Genomic DNA, 14,165 nt, shown 5'->3' with positions numbered 1-14,165 from the left:
CTCCACGGAGTCCGGCGGCGACAACTATGAAGTGCAGTGAATAACACCGTCAACGCCCCGCTCAGCTGGCATGGCATGGTGGAGCCAGGCCAGCATTCTGCCTACCGCTGCCGGCGCATGCGCTGTGCGCACGCTACGCCAGCGTTCCTACTGAGCAGCTGCGCGCATGCGCCGTTCCGAACGGCACGGGTGCAGTTTTGGAACCTCAGTGCTGACACCCGTTATTGCAGTCGCACCGCTGGCACGAGTTGTTGCAAATGGGTCGCAAGCCCCAAGGGTAGCGTTGGCCTGGCGGCCTGGGGCATAACTGGAAGCATCCGAAAGTCCTGGCAAAGCATGAGTCGACTGCTAACAGAACAACTTGTTTATTCTAGCATCGCAAAAGAGCGGCCGGTCAGGTCGACCGAAGTGGAGAGACGGGAGAGCACGAGCACGTCACTCAACAGAAGAAATCGGAGCCTCTCTCCTGGCGTCCGGGGGCAGCTGCTCTTATACTCTCGGCGTCGCGGGCAAGAAGGAAGGTCACGGGATGACACCACGTGACGGCGGCCACGGACAAGCTGAGAGACATGTTGAGACGAGTGTAGTGACGCATCAGCCGGGCCGGCGCCGGTCAGACCTCCTCGCTTCACACTTGGGGAGCTCCTCTCCCCGGCTGCCGCGCTTTGACAAGCGTGGGCACACACACACACACGCACACACAAAGACACGTGGCACTGAAACAAGCCTGGACGCGTTTGGCGGGGATGCGTTGCGGCCGCTCCGAACGGGCCAAAATGTCCGCCGCTTTGAAAGAAGCCCCGGCGTCCGTTGCATCCGCGCCGGCTACACCGCGCGTCGTAGGCGAAACGTAACAGCAGTAAACGTCGAGCTAACGTTATCTAATGTTTCACTATAGGAGCCGACTAACCCGGACTGTTTAATTCCCGTCGGTCTCACCTCGCGCGCGAACGAGGATGGATGGATGGATGGATGGATGGATGGATGGATGGATGGATGGATGGATGGATGGATGGATGGATGGATGGATGGATGGATGGATGGATGGATGGATGGATGGATGGATGGATGGATGCCATGAGCATCCCCTTTGGAAAGGGGTGGTGGGTTGCGCCAGCAGGCTCTCTTCATTATATTACCTAGTGTCCTACCTAGGTGGGAAAAAAAAGAAAAAGAAGACGCGATGGATTTCCATAGCCAAACTTTCTGAACCCCCTACTGTGAACTTTGTTTTTCCACGCCTCAGTTGTTTGTAGTTCCCCTACTTTTCTTCCCCCAATATTCCAATCGCCGCTTACTAATCTTAGCCGTAGGCGTGTTTACTTTCCCCCTGCTTTCGGTGAACGCAAGGGCTTCAAGGAGGCCAGAGATGAGTAAATCGACCGCTGGGCAGGTATCTTCACATTCCAATAAAACATGCTCCATCGTTTCCCTAGATTTACCTCAGCAAGCACATGCTTCTTCTTCCTTCTTATATCTCGCTTTATAAGTGCGTGTTCTAAGACATCCTAATTTCTCTTCGAAAAGCAATGAGCTTCCCTCTGAGTTATCACAAATTGTTTCTCTCCTGATTTCGTTTTTCTTCCTAAATAGTTGCTCATGTCAGGTTTATTTTCCATTGCCGCCGCCCATGAGATTATCTCAGCCTCTCTGACTTTCCGCTTGACCTTATTTGCTGCCATGTTGATCACCATATACCGCTCGCAAACTTACTGCAAAGCTTCCTAGTTCTTTTCCTCCACTGTGACGTCCCCAAAGGCACCCTTCGGCACTCGATCACGCCAGCATTGTGAGACGCCTGGTAGCTGCGAGGGCGCTGTTTCTCCTGCACAGAAGAAGTTTACCTGCGCGCTGCGTCACACCAACGTGTCGCACCCGCGCCGACCGACGCTCGAAGACGTTCGTTCTACATATATTCCACGTATCAAGAAGGGGGCCAACAGACGGAGTAGAACACTGTCGTAACAAAGCCAGAACCTTGGATAAGGTGCCTCAGAAAGGCTGGTCTGTACGCTTCGATAGGTCGGCCTATCTTTGTCATAGGCGGCCTTGTCATCTTCGACAGGTAAGCTTACCGGGTTAGTAGGGTGACGTCACGTGGGGTCGTTGTCGGCGGCGGCTGGCTGTAAAGGAAGACCGCACGTGACGTCATCCTACTAAACCCTTAAAGCTAACCTGCCGAGGATGACAACGCGTTTAACAAAGATAGGCCCACCTATCGAAATGTGTAGGCCAGCCTTTCTGAGGCGCCTTACGCCTGTTTGTGACTTTTATACCACAACATATTCGGCGTAGCAAGATGAACATTTTTTGCACATATGTTCCACTTACTTGGTGGTACCGATATGTGGATACACTATTAGGAATGTAGGGTAGGTCCCCTGATCTTTCTTAATTGTGTAGCTCAACTCAAGGAAGGTCCACGTGGGTGCCATCCGTGTGATCTTGCGCACGAGACAGACAGTCGTTGCACGACCGCAAAAGTCTAGCAGCGAAGCAGTGCTTCGAGGAACAACAGGGAGACTCGCGGTCGTCTCGGACTGCGTCGTGCAGGGGTCTGAAGCCCCGTCCGTTCCGCCCAGCCGACGTCTGGGCGACGATGCGTCGCCGGGGAAACCCGATACTCGGAGTGGCGCGCTTGTGTGTCAGCGTCGATGAGTCCCGCTGACGCGCAAAGCAAAGCCGCCCCTCGCTTCCGTTTCGATGCTTTCTCTTCGCCATTCGTTTCTTCTTCATCTTTTATCTTTTCCTTTCCTTCTCGTGTGGCTTATTTTATGACCAGTGTTTGGTTCCAAAACGCAGCGATTCCGTTTTTTTTTTCTCCAAACTTCCGCCTTTTATTTTTTCCCCGTAGCGTCAAAGGCACTCCACAGATGGATACTCTGTTGCTTTTTTTTCTAGAAACCTACGCTTCTGCAGTAAGGAAAAAGACCATCCTTGCAATTCTTACGATTAATAATGCAGTTAGAATCAAGAATGTGTATGCCTAAGACTGTTTCGCTTATGTATTTTGTCGTCTTAAAGGAACGCTAAATGGGGACATCAAGTAAAGATGTATTACTAAGTTGCGGTGCCAAGAGAGAGAAAACAAATTCTTCGTTTAAATGTAGAGGGCCTAGCCGACGTAAATTCGCCTACGTTCTACTCTGCATGGAATGGGAAGAAAGGAAAGAAATGCGAAGAAGGTGGGCATAAGAACAGAGTACCAAAAAAAAAGTTTCAATAACCTAAACAGACATTTGGCCTTGAATTAAATTGAAATTTGTGGCGTGAAATGGGCTCGCGACTAGCAGAATGCCATGCAGATATCAAACATTATTGTCTGGCTTAGAACGACAGAAAGCTGAGCTAGTTGGTAAGGATTCATTATGCAAAAAAGTTCAGTCGTGCAGACAGGACACAAGAAAAGAGAAGTGGACAACACTTTCTTTTTTCGCCTCAGTGCTGCCTTCAGTTGATAGTCGGCGTTCGTGTTGTCCACTTCTCTACTCTTGTGTCCTGTCTGCACGCCTCACCTTTTTTGCATAATTATTATCCGGCCTCACTCGCATGTCAAATGATTGATATTATAAAAGTTGAAAGGTTTTGTTCTATATTATTGTATATATACACTAACGCCGCTTTTTGTTGGCTTTACTTTCTTGTCTAATTTCCTGTATACTGTGATAGCCTTCACCGTTACTTCGAATGAAAGCACCGGTAATTATCGAAATTCAATTCCTATAACTTTACTATTTATTTATGTTTTGTTGTGCGGATGCATTTTGTTGTGTGTGCATGGTGCACGCTTAATTATTCTGCTTTGCGTACAGCCGGAAGAGGTGCTACCCATCCGTCAATCGGGCGCAGAACTCTGCCAGGAGTTCATTAACCTCCTTTTCTCCTGATGTGCAGGCAATTCTATGTATAGTCCAAAAGAATAAGTAAATAAATAAATAAATAAATAAATAACTTACCGTGAGATTAGTCTTAGTAAACGAGAAAGGTACGGCAAAAACAAAGGGATTGGCCACGTCATGTTTGCACCAACACGTCATCCATGACGTCATCGATTTTGACATCGTTTACTGAGGTCTATAGTTAACTGTTTATCAGTAAATGAATGACTACGTTGCGTTCTATTAAGGAACCAGAGCCACAACCTGAGAACGTTTGAGAACTTTCCTTGCTTCAGAATGGCGGGCCCAATGGCGTTCAAATCTTTGGCGTCACCGTTATGCGCAAGCGATGAGGTTCGTGTGCGAAATTCAAGAATGGGAGATTCATCCTTCATTTGCTTCAGTAGTAATCAAATTTTCCTTGCCAAATTATCGAAGATGCAAATTTAAGATAATGTTTTAACATTCCAAAGCAACTTATTGTAGCTCTTTAGCATAGTTTCAAGAATTATGAGGCTTCCTGCAGGTACTTATTTTATTTTTATTTCAGTGCACTTCATCTTCGAAACCGGGTCCTTAATGTTGAAACTGGCGCATTGCGCCAAGCAGCTGGTCCCCTAACAGCCAGGCTCAATATATCTCCCGCCGGCCACAAGTCGCCGGGTATGCATTGCCTGCGAGACCTTCCTGCGAGACCTTCAGTTACATGCAGCATAGGGACGTGCAGTGTGCTTCGTATCCCAGAAGCCATGCATAAAACTTAATACCCAGTCGGGACGAACGCAATGTCATCGTCAATGATCTGCGGTGACGCGCAAAGCAAAACGCGTATCGTCCGCGTCACTGGCTCCCCCTCGTGGCTTTTCATGAGTGAGAACGCGTGAGAGAGAAAGGAAACCATCGGCTCGAAACGTCAGCCTGTCTCTGTAGGCTCCTTATCTCGAGACCGGCGTAGAAAGTGACTCCAAACCTGTCCACTTCGCGTGGGCTGGTTTCCATAACGACACGCTTGAGCGACGCGGTGGTGGCTTAACTCGACACGCTGCCGTGTCGACGGTTATAGCATGTCATATCCCTCGGTACCACGTTTTCTTGTGTGTGTGTGTGTGTGTGTGTGTGTGTGTGTGTGTGTGTGTGTGTGTGTGTGTGTGTGTGTGTGTGTGTGTGTGTGTGTGTGTGTGTGTGTGTGTGTGTGTGTGTGTGTGTGTGTGTGTGTGTGTGTGTGTGTGTGTGTGTGTGTGTGTGTGTGTTTCTTCCGTATGTACATATGTATTGGTGTGTGCCTGCTATGGGTATATACAAACGTTGTGCGTATGTGTATATGTGCGTGTGCATTTGTGTGCGTTTAAGTGTGCGCACACGTGGTTTCTTTTTCCTTTTTATTGGTTGCCCTGCGGAATCATCATCATCATTGTCGTCGTCGTCAGCATTAACATAGTATTATGTCCACTGGGCCTCTCTCAATGATCTCCAATCAGCCATCTCTCGTGCTAGCTGATTCCAGTTGCGCCTGCAAATGTCCTAACTTCGCCACCCCACCTAGTCTTCTGTCGTCCTCGACTGCGCTTCCTTTCCCTTGGCCTCGCTTCTGTAACTCTAACGGTCCACCGGTTATCTACCTTACGCATTACATGGCCTTCCCAGCTCCATTTTTTGCTCTTAATGTCAACTAGAGTATCGGCTGTCTCAATTTGCTACATGATCCACATCGCTCTCTTTCTATCTCTTAACGTTACGCCCAACATTATTCGTTCCATCGCTCTTCGCGCGGTCCTGAACTTGTTCTCAAGTTTCTTTTATTAAGCTCCAAGTTACTGCCCCATATGTCAGCACCGGTAGAACGCAATTGTTTCAGACTTTTATTTTCAACGACAGGTAAGCTCCCAGTCAGGATTTGGTAATGCCTGCCGTAAGCCCTACAACCTATTTTTATCCTTTTATTCCATGTATACAGATTCCAGAGGCTGATTGGCGAACATGAATTCTTGTTTCCTTGACAGGAACATTACCTTTGTCTTTTGCATATTAACCTTCAACCCCACTTTGCACTTCCTCGGTTAAGGTCCTCAATAATTTGTTGCATTTCATCTCCAGTGTTGCTGAACAGGAAAATGTCATCTGAAAACCGAAGATTCTGAGATATTCGCCGTTGATCCCCATTCCTGAGTCTTACCAGTCTAACAGTTTGAATACTTCTAAGCATATATAGAGCGACTAGTTCGGAACACATGGACATACCAATTAAAGCCTTATAGGCCTGCTCATTTAAAGCATGAACGACTATGGTGGTCGTCCAGTTGGTATATACTGTACAACGTATATTGACCAAACCCGAGGGTATTTGAACGTGCTGCGACTTAAAAACAAGTACTCACAACTACTCAATTGCTCAAAGGGAGTACTCGCTTAAGTAAAGTTGTCAATGGGTTTGCTGATGTTGAGAAAATACATCAACTGAAACTCAGTTCTTTGTACCTCATAATTTGTTGTTATCTGCGGTGTTCTACGAGGCAGTAGAGAAAAAAGAGGGGGGGGGGGATATCAGGTAATAAAAGGAGGAGAGGACACTGACACGCGAGTTTCCGGTGTTTCCGGTCCTCCGTATACTTGAGCGTTTGCGGGTACAGAGGAAAACCGTGAGAGGGCAAAACGTAATCCGCGACTCTCGGCATGATGTCTCTAATCCCCCTCGTAACTCGCGTATGCCTGCACACTACGCTATGGCTCAGCTGTCGAGCGCGTAGCAGTAGCTCACTACTTCCCGGCTGACTGTGGGAAAGAAATATACGGCAGCGCAAGCTTTGCTTTTCCTTCTCCAACTAATAAGCTTTGAAACTGTCCGGGCCTTCGCCTTCTCCCGTCGGCGCATCCACAAACTTACCACGTGTCGGCTGCACCTCGCACCGCAGCGGTATCGAATGTCGCGACGTCGTACGTTACGTCAACCCTGGTCGTTCATTACGTTCGCGCTGCAGGACGCAGTCTGTTATAACAGACTCTCTGTAAAGAGGCAGTGTAACTACGCGCATTTATTCCCATGTATCTTGTATATTCTCGCAGTGTAATTTCTTTTTGTGCGCGCACTATTTTCTCCCACACTATGTTGTGCTTCCTCGCTTGCTATATTTTGTAAGTGTGGGCTATTGACATTAGCAGCAAGAAATTATCTTGTGACTCTGCGTGGTGCAGACCGTCCTAAACACAGAAGGCCTCAAATGTGCTGCTCCGCTTCCTCGACGACATTAGGATTTTGTGGCATATTGACTGTTCGCGCGTGGCATCGTGTTATGTGTCCTTACTTTTTCTGGATGCTTTTGTTTTATTCCGGTTCACCCTCTCTCATCTTTAATACCTGACATGCCCTTTACTTTGGTACATAGTGGCCAGATGAAGTTACGATCAATAGAGTGTATATATTTCTATTTTTCCAGCTTCTAATCTTATTCATCAATTTTGGAAAAGATAGTCGAGGAAGAGATTCCACATCAAGCACAGACCTAGGAGGAACACTACAGACGATATAGCCGAATCCCGTAGTTCAAAAAGACTTCTCGAACAGCTTTGTGGATCTCTTATTGACTTGAAGCTTGACTTTATGGGAATAATAAGTCTGGGTGCAAATATTCTGGAAGACGAAGCTGCTGAAACATTGCTCAGTAGCACAGAACGATGAAGTGGTGCATTGCACAGCTGAGCGTCGTAAAAGGAAGTGCTGTATATCGACTACGGCAAGCGCAAATCAACATGCAGGCAAACGGAAGTGACCTCGCCGGTAGTTGACGTCACGATCACTAAGCGCTGCAATGTCGCGAGTAAAATGCCAGGAATGTCTGCGAAGCCATCGTAAACGCTCTTCCAAAGTCTTCAGTAAGCACGGGGCCGGAGAAGACGCGAGGCGGAGATTGGGTGGGGGTTTCGATAAGGAGGAGGGTCTTTCCCGCTGACACGCCCCCGCGACTTGGGGTTCGAATCCGGCCCCGCTTTTCGAAACGCCTGCCGAAGGTTCTCCGCTGCCGTGGGCGCGTTCCCAAGACCTCCCTTCTCGTATTTCCTCCTCTCCCCCACAGTGCTCAGAATCACACGCACACACACACGTCAACTAAAGACGCAACCCCTCCCCTGCTGGTAGAGTTACTCCGCGCCATGTTAGTTCGTTTTCGGTTCTTTTCATTATTTTTTTTATTATTATCGTCTGTTCGCTGCTAACTTTTCGTCTGCTCGTCGTTGCCTTCGACGCGACCACACCGAGCGTGAAGGGGAGGAGATGGTGGATGCAAAGCCGCGGTGGCGTAGAAAGTGGATTACAAAAAAAAAAAAAAGCCACTGCGCAAGAAAAATAAATGAAAGTGAAAATGTCTGACAGCACTACAGAGGCGCTTCGGGCGAGCCCCAGAGCCTGCGCGAAACAGAAGGTTCTTTGAAAGACGGTCCGGACCGCGGTTCTTCAAGTCGGCCGCTCAATTGGTCGCTCGATAAGACATTTTCGCTGAAAGCACGCGACTCGCTGTTTCTTTTCTGTCCTTTCCGCTTAGCCGCCTACGTTACTCATGGGTGCAGACCATGGGCCCGGACTAAGTGGCACTGGGGTGTGATTTCTTACTCGCCAAGATCCTCTGACTGTGCTTTCACGACGTCCATTCACTGTGTGTTATTGCGAAACGAAGCCGACGAGCCGATGGAAAGCGCCCGAAAGGAGAGTTAATTGAACCAAAGGTAAGAGGCTGACAGTCTTTCTTTTTGTGAAATTTCTTTGTTACACTCTTTGTTGTTCTTTCTTAGCTTACGGGTGCTTTCATTTAGATACAGGAGGAAAAACAGAGTGACACAGCGTTCTGTACGACCTTTGTATTCGATCTCTTTCATTTTTGTGAGCATTTGAGTCTGCGAGTCATCGAACGGTCGATGGAGATCGCGGTGGCCTTGACGGATAAGAACGCTATCATGTTCCATGACGTCTTCTGAAACCTGCCGAAGCTACGCTATGGAAAGATATCTTGTGTTTTGTAATAGCTACGTGCAGTTGTCCTGCACAATCATATGACATAACCATGCCATATATAGGTTTATAATTTTACACAACTACACTGGGCAGATAGCGAAATTATATTCCTAGAGCCAGTACTCGAAGAGGTTGACATTGCTTGCGCAAGAAAACCACAAGCCTAATGGAGTAATTAACAAAAACTCTCACAATGTATGTAATTAAGCATCGAGGAGTCGCAAGGCGTATCCACTTAGATGGAATTCCGAGGCCCGCATCAGTTTCGAAATGTATGCGTTCCCAAACTGTGGGCCACTATTAATTAATGTTCAAGTTAAATTGGAACTGCATTGAGTAGGAAGGGCGTTTTCTTTAAAAAGATGCAAGTGGAACGATAGTTCATTTTGCTGCAAGTTATGGGCGCGCCTATCTCAAAAGTCAGCCATTATCATGCAGGGGCTCCAGGTGATTGTGGAGAAAGAGAAAGCGAGCGCAAATTTTCTTACTTTGTTATTATTATTAGATAATAAACTTAGCTCCGCCGTCCTGCAGTGAGTGGTCCCATCAGTCCAGCAGTCCAGCGGCCTTAACTGCACTTCTCGCTCGGTTGACGAGCTGGACCGTCGAGTCGTAGGCTAGGTAGTGCTGCCGCCCATCGCCGTGTGGTGGGTTGTGCTATTAGTTGAGGCCGGATCGTTAGGCATCAACACAGTGCGTTTTTAGGCCCCAAAAATAGACAGGCAAAGCAGCGTTTTAGACGTCGAACTTCATAAATATAGGCGCAAACAAAGATGCAGATAACTTCAAACGAAGACGTGCACCGGCTATGTCTACGACAGAAAGGAAGCATCTGGCAATTTGTCTTGATCCGAAAGCGCCAACAGCTCAACGCAGCCATTTAATTGTCTTATAATATTGCTTGACTAGCGAAGGCCAATATAGGCCTGATTCAACAAGTGCACTGCTTACATTGATGTTCATGAAATGGCCACTGTCGCTTGCTCGAGACGTCGCATTAGTGAAACAGACGTAAAAAATAATGCTTCACATCTTTGGAAACACTGATTGAAAGAAGCGATATTTTATGTCTACCAGATGGAAATAAATTACCACACAGCAAAAGCAGACACAGACAACAAGCGCAAGAGAGACGATGTTTTATTGGGAAATTAACATGTTCGTACATGAGGATTCTCTGGTACAACTCTGACAACTCTGACCGCATTTTTAAGCGGCATCGCTATGTATTTAACGGTGAAGCCACCAGGCATACCTTGATTGAAGTAATGTTTAGCGCACAACGTAGACATGCTCCGTGCATCAGCGCTATCGTATTAAACCACCGTCTTTCAGTATAAATAGAGTAACTGCGCACCCGATCGACAAATGACTCGGTTTTTCGCTTTACTCTGCTCTATAGACAGCACGTGGAACGGTGACTCGCTACTGCAAGGTTCCTAACATACGCATTCCTAATAAACTCAAGGGTATCGAAACTTGATCGAGCTATATTTTGTTCATTCATTAATTGATTAATTCATTCATTCATCATACCCTCAGGGCCAGAGGCATTTTAAAGGGTAGTGGTACAAAAGAAAATATGGTACATCGCAAATAAGCAAAACGCAGGGATTCATATGAACAAAACACAATGCTAGATTACAACAAGGTTCTTTCTACACAATGTTGTCTGCTGTGTCACAAAAAAAGAAGAGATTCCTGGTTATACAATGTTAGCTGAAGTTTCACGGAAAAGGCGCTTATCAGTAATATTTACAATATCAGTGGGAAAGTGGTTCCAATCTACACATATGAGAGGGGAAAAAGACTCGGAAAAATGAAAATCTCCAGCTTTATGACCTGTGATCGATAATGGAGTCTTTCAAGGAATTGCGTGTGCAGTGCAGGGCGATGATAAAGCCTATGAAAGAGTGCTAGACGTCCAATCCTACGTCCAAAAGACAGCAAAGGAAGGCTAAGGTTAGATTTTATGGAAGAAATTCTCGTAGTTATATTATAATTACGAAAGATAAATAGGACTGAGTTACTAGACAAGTTCCAAGCCAGTTCTCAGGTTATTCTGGCCGGGACCTCATACATAAGTAGCATATTCTAATTTAGGAAGTATTAGACTTTTCTAGATAGGTGTATTTAGGTTATATAGAGAAGTTACGGCGCAAGTAGCCTAACATAAAGTTAATGTTGGTAATAACGTTTTCGGTGTGCATTCACCATGACAGGTTTGTGGTTATATGGACACCTAATGACTTGTAACAGGGAACTGTTTCTAAAGGAACGTTGTTTAAGTGGTAAAAAGCTTGCTGGCGAAAAACACGGCACATATGTAGCGCTTAACATTTGTTAATATTGACACGTGTACTTATATTTATCGGGCGACCAGGTTTCGCCGCCTAACAAATCTTATCGCACAGCGCGGGACGCGCTTGCATGTATCCGAAGTTTCTGGAAAGTTATCGATGCTTCTATCCGCAGTCTGTTATCGCCGAACCTTGTGTTATCTGAATTATTCGCCTGACGCGAATGATGTAGAATTTTATGGAAGGCACGCGGGTCCCAACGATTAGTCTGGAACATTCGACGACTCTGTATAAAAGCCGACGCGCTTGACCCGCTGATCAGATTTTCGACGATCGCCGACTGTGTTCGCCGCTATCGTTGTGCTTTAAGTGTAGCCTCTTTTGTGGGACAATATTTGGTCCCATTAACCACAAGTTACACCGGTTAGATATCGTGTTAAGATCCAGTTGTAACTTTTAACGTCGGTTTCACTGGTTACTTCGCGAAAAATAAATCCATGCATAAATCACACGCAGGAGAAGATACGAACGCTATAGCATACAAAATCAGCAAAGTTGGAGAAAGAACAGGATCCGAGGAGCGTTGTCCACTGTTTTTGGAACCATACAGTTGCCTTCTTGCTTTTCTTTCTACACGCAACAATATAAACGAAAAGCAACAGCAACGAATCCCATGACAGCAGCTCGCCGACCGCACCGACAGAAATGAAACGCGCACCCCCCATGAAGAACTTCAGTTCACTTCTTACAGCGAAGCTGTTAGCCTCTAGTTGGTCGGAACATTTCGCTCGCTGCATGTCCTCGCGCGAAAAAAAAAATACCTTCAGCGATTTAAAAAAAAAAACTTCATCTTTTGAAACGAGAAGTACTTACTTGCTTGGCTACCACACATACAACATACAGCACAACATTCGTTTCAGTAAATAACATGCACAAAACAAGCATGCAAACCACATTATCGATGATAAAGGCGCTCCTGATAACAATGCGAAGCACGTAGCGCCACCTGCATACGTTTCCCGCTAAAGATTGCTGTAGCGTAAGTTTCCACGGCGACGGCAGCTTGAGAAGTGGGGAGTGACGTCATTAGCCTTTCATATATAAAATAACTCTAGCAACTGATTTCATTGTTGTTGCAACGCCCAGTTAGGGAACGCACAGTCATTACTCCTGAGGAGCAGCGTGAATACGAGAAGTGGCGTGAGGAAAAGAAACGGCAATACGACCAGTCGCGGCGGGCTGCCAAAGCTACCATTACTCTTATAACTACCATTACTCTAAATAACCATTACTATCATTACTCGATCTAAAGCAATAAAGCATTGCATATCCCCCTCAGCAGTTGTAGTGATGGTTTTCAACAGCTTTGCTGGACCGGATTCGTCAGAAAATTCGTAAAGTACGACTGACACACAATCTGCAGACGCGATAGCTTCGGATTGTAACTCAAATATACTTGAAAACAATGCTGTTACGCGGAAACTCAAAGGGAAAGAAACCTACCGTCAGTAACTCTACTTAAGAGGAAAAACGAAATCACGAAAGAAACAATTTATGATAACTCAAAGGGAAGCTCAATGCTTTTCGAAGCGAGATCAGGATGCCTTAGAACACGCACCTATATAAAGTGAGATATAAGAAGGAAGAAGAAGCATGTGCTTGCTGCTGTAAAGCTAGGAAAACGCTGAAGTATGTTTTATTAGAATGTGAAGATATCTGCCCAGCGCTCGATTAAGACACCACTGGCCTCCTTGAAGCCCTTGGGTTCAGCGAGAGCAAGGAGAAAGTAAACATGCACGCAATAGAGGCTAGTAAGAGGCGATTGGAAGATGGGTGGAAGAAATGTAGGGAAACGACAACAAACGGAGACGTACAAAAACTAAGTTCGCAATAAGGTGTCTGGAAATTTGGTTATGGGAATTCATCCTGGGTTTTTTTTCTTTCTTTTTTAACCTGGGCAGGACATTAGGCAGTATAATAGCAAGAGGTTGGTTGCGCAACCCACCGCCCCGCTCCAAAGGGGACGCTCATAACATCCATCCATCCGAGCACGAGCCGATGAAAAATCCCGAACTGGAAGCTAATACCTTCGCTGCACGTAATGTACGTAATGTTCCGTACGGTGTCAAGGCGCAGCGGGGCGAATTGTGTATAATAACAAATATGCAAATAGGGCCTAATTTGTACAAGCAGAGCCCCATATATTTATAACATTTATTTATTTATTCGGTATACCTACATCGTCTGTACGGCATTATCGTAGGGGGGTTAAAATACAGGTGGCCACAATGGAAACATATTCAGCAACATCAAAAGAATACATCAGTAAATGCAACATTGTTTAAGCATTAAAATTCGCAAAAGCGGAAAACAAACTAACAAAGTACCAAACAAAGTAAGTATAAAAATAAATAACTAACAAAAAAGTTGCGTATGTGCAGAGATGAATAACAGGACAATCAAAGAATATGGCTCTCAATAGCATTTTCAAAACTAGACGCTGCCATCACTTCATTACGGAGCTCATTCCAATCGTTAATTGTGTTAGGAAAAAACGAAGACGGAGACGTAATGTTATAAGTACATCCATAAAGGCCCCGAAACAGAGCCCCGTATATTTATAAAATCCGACGCTCAAGTGGCACAAGGTAACCACTTTAAAGACGGCGCTGTAAAGCGATAAATCAGGCAGTGTCCAAAGTGCCGTTTCTTTGCCCCGTCTATTTATTGTTGCTGAAGAGGGCCTTTATATTAATCTACACATTTGGTTTTATAAAAGTGACATTCTCACCTTTAATTCTGTGTCCAGCAATGCTGCTCAAGAGCGCTCACGGCGCTAATCGTCGAATTTCAGAAGAGCATGTAAACTCTGCGCGTCTAAGCGCTCGAAGTTCGCGCCTCCCGGGTGTGGGTGAGCAGGCTCCATGCTCTAAATCACTCAGGGCTCTTTCCTGCAGAACTCCACTTTTGAAGGCAAAAAAGAGCCCT

The 14,165-nt window shown here is 46.1% G+C and overlaps 1 protein-coding gene across 2 annotated transcripts in view; it reads left to right on the top strand.

The window, feature by feature from the left end:
- The window catches only part of LOC135896319 (musculin-like), a 56,829-nt gene that overhangs the window by 35,656 nt on the left and 7,008 nt on the right, over window positions 1-14,165 (top strand). Inside the window, exon 1 of one of the 2 annotated variants that reach the window (XM_065424684.1) lies at window positions 8,276-8,591. The exons of the other annotated variant lie outside the window; for it this stretch is intronic. The gene's annotated coding sequence lies outside the window, so the exon portion shown is untranslated. Of the gene's footprint in view, window positions 1-8,275; window positions 8,592-14,165 lie in introns of those variants that run through there. 2 annotated transcript variants of the gene reach the window in all.

Source organism: Dermacentor albipictus, chromosome 6 (genome assembly GCF_038994185.2).
Source record: "Dermacentor albipictus isolate Rhodes 1998 colony chromosome 6, USDA_Dalb.pri_finalv2, whole genome shotgun sequence".
NCBI lineage: Eukaryota > Metazoa > Arthropoda > Arachnida > Ixodida > Ixodidae > Dermacentor > Dermacentor albipictus.
Note: the sequence above shows the minus strand (reverse complement) of the source record. Positions and strands in the feature narration are given on the sequence as shown.